This window comes from Parus major, chromosome 26 (assembly GCF_001522545.3).
Source record: "Parus major isolate Abel chromosome 26, Parus_major1.1, whole genome shotgun sequence".
Lineage (NCBI taxonomy): Eukaryota > Metazoa > Chordata > Aves > Passeriformes > Paridae > Parus > Parus major.
In genome coordinates this window covers 3,931,010-3,934,090 of record NC_031795.1, presented here as the reverse complement: position 1 = coordinate 3,934,090, position 3,081 = coordinate 3,931,010, and positions in this window count along the sequence as shown.

Genomic DNA, 3,081 nt, shown 5'->3' with positions numbered 1-3,081 from the left:
GATGGGATCAGGGCAGGGATGGGATCAGGGCAGGGATGGGATCTGAACAGGGATGGGATCTGAACAGGGATGGGATCAGAGCAGGAATGGGATCAGGGCAGGAATGGGATCAGGGCAGGAATGGGATCGGAACAGGGATGGGATCAGAGCGGGAATGGGATCTGAACAGGGATGGGATCAGGGCAGGAATGGGATCAGCGGAGGAGTGGGATCAGGGCAGGAATGGGATCGGAACAGGGATGGGATCAGGGCAGGAATGGGATCAGGGCAGGAATGGGATCAGCGGAGGAGTGGGATCAGGGCAGGGGTGGGATCAGGGCAGGGGTGGGATCAAGCAGGAACAGGATCAGGGCAGGGATGGGATAGATCAGGAACAGGATTGGGACAGGAATGGGATGGGAGCAGGACTGGGATCAGGGCAGGGATGGGATGAGAACAAGGATGGGATGGGAGCAGGAATGGGATCAGGGCAGGAATGGGATCAGGGCAGGAATGGGATCAGAGTTAGGACTGGGATCAGGGCAGGAATGGGATGGGAGCAGGAATGGGATCAGGGCAGGAATGGGATCAGGGCAGGATGTTTGGAAAACCACCTGGAGCTGGGCAGTTCTGATTTTGGGCACAATCTTGGGTTCCAAGTGTCTTTTTGGCTCCAGAAACCCAAAACAATGAAGTTTGATGCAGCTCATTCCTCCCCTATCAAAGAGGAATGAGCAGAAGCAGGAAACAGGAGAATCCCCCTGGATCAACACCCTTCAATCCCTAAAAATCCTGAGCCAGCTCCAGGAGGAACAGGTACAGTAGCCTTGAGTGTCCTGGTGAATCCCAATCCCTGGGAAGCTCCCAGAGCTGTTCCTGCTGGGAAAATGTTTCAATTCTTCTCAATTCCTCCCTCTGCTGCCCCTGGGACACCAATTTCTGTGCCCTGGCTGAAACTGCCACCGGGGCTGGGCCACATTCCAGGATTTTCTGGGAGCTGAACTCAGCTGGCAGCTAAATTCCCTCAAAAATGGGATTTTCATGGAGTTCTGCTGTGGAGAAAATTTGGTTTAACCCCCCCAAAATTAGTTTTATCCCCCAGAAATGGGTTTTAACACCCATAAAGTGGGTTTTAACACACAAAAGTGTGTTTAACCTACATAAAGGGTTTTAACACCCCAAAAAAATGGGGTTTAACACCCAAAAAGCCCCTCAGGAATGTCCCTGAGTGCTGTGGCAGCCAAACCAAGGCTCCAGGTTTCTGCTGGCATCACCTGGATTGGGAAGAATTTCCAAAAGCTGTGGCAGCAGAAGGTGGAATTTTTGGAAAGTTTGGAATACAAAATCCCCTTTTTTTTTATTTGTTGGTACAAACTTGGCTGTTTTTCCTCAGGGGAACAGGGTTTGGGGTGAAAAATCAGTGAAAAATGTCATTTCTTGAGGTTGGCACTGGGATGGTGCCACCCTTGGAGGTCTCAATTCCTGCAGGGCCACCCCGAGGGGAGGAATGTGAAATCCCAAATTCCACGTGGAGTTGGAAAAGCTACAAAAACAAAAAGTCTGTATCTGAAATCAGCCTGATTTTGTAATTTTTGGGGAAAACAGAGCCTTAGTTGGATTATTTCCAGGCACTTCTCAGCCTACAGTTGCACCTCAGGTGTGATTTTTGTCATTTTGGGGCTTGGCTGTTCACATTTCACCTTTTAATTTGAATATTAGATCTGCTGTTTGTTAATCTGGGTTATTTTTATTAAAATAAATGAAAATATTAGGGTTTTTTTTTAAAAAAAAAAAGAAGTTTTCAGGCAGGGAAATTCTCCAAGTGTTTCTCCTCCTCCCTTTTCACTCCTTTTGTCTCATCAAATAAACACAAGCTGCCAATCTTTGGGAAAAGTTCCCAAATCCCACTTTTTCCTGGGAAATCTGAACCTCCTGTCCTTGGGCAAAGTGAGCACAGCAAGCAAAAAACTTGGATTATGTCAAAGAAAAGTTCCCATTTTCTGCCCAAGATGCTGCTTTTTGAGCCTAAAAGAAATGTCATTTTGAAGAATTAAATATCATTTTGGGGTCCATTTTCTGTTATTTTATATTTTTTTTGGAGATCTGGCAGTTTGCAGCAGTGCTGATAAAAAAAGTTTTGCCTCCCTAAACGTAGCAGGATCTGGAAGGATTCCTTAGGAACGGCTTGGGGAAGGAATATTTGAAGAAATCAAATTAATCTAAATAAAACAGGAGATCCAAGGGATAGGAAAATGAGCTCAGCCAGGGAAAAATTGATATTCCTGAAAAAATTTGAAATATTTGTGCTTCATGGATTAATTCAGGAGCAAAACTGGTTCTGGAGAAGAGAGAAAACAGAAATGAGGAAGGAAAAATTAAAATTAAAGGAGTCAGAGCCACATCTCCAAGTGACTTGAGCTGAAATTCGCCCTGATAGGGAAGGAATTTATTAAATTTACCTTTCCCAGCACTGTGAGGTTCCTGGGATATTCAACTTTTCCTTGGAAGCGACAGCATTTGGCATTTTTGGTGCTGTTTGGTTTCAATTTGGCTGCTCCAGGGTTGGGATGAGCAGAGCCCGAGGTCCCCTCTGTGTTTTGGGGCGTTCTGGATTTTTCTGGATTTTCCTAGGGGTTTTTAATTGGATTTTTCAGCAGTTTTAAATCAGATTTTTCTAGTTTGGTTGTTTTTTTTTTTCCCCAGCAATATTAAATCAGATTTTTCTGGGTTTTTCCAGCAGTTCTAAATCAGATTTTTCTAGATTTGTGGGGTTTTTTTTCCCCAGGAATATTAGATCAGATTTTTCTGGATTTTTCAGCAGTTTACAATCTGATTTTTTGGGATTTTCCAGCCATTTTAAATCAGAACAGCCTCGAGTTTCTGCTCCAAGCTCATTCCTGATGTCACTGCCAGTGCCAGGCCGGGAGCATCCTCAATGACAGCAGCAAGTGCCAAGAGAATCAAATTAATCAATTAATTAGGGGCTGTAAATGAAGGGCCTTGAGGGACCTGAGGCTGATCCTTGTGGGTCCCTTCCAGCTCGGGATATTCCCAAATTCCTGGCTATTCCTGGCTATTCCTGACTATTCCTGGCTATTCCTG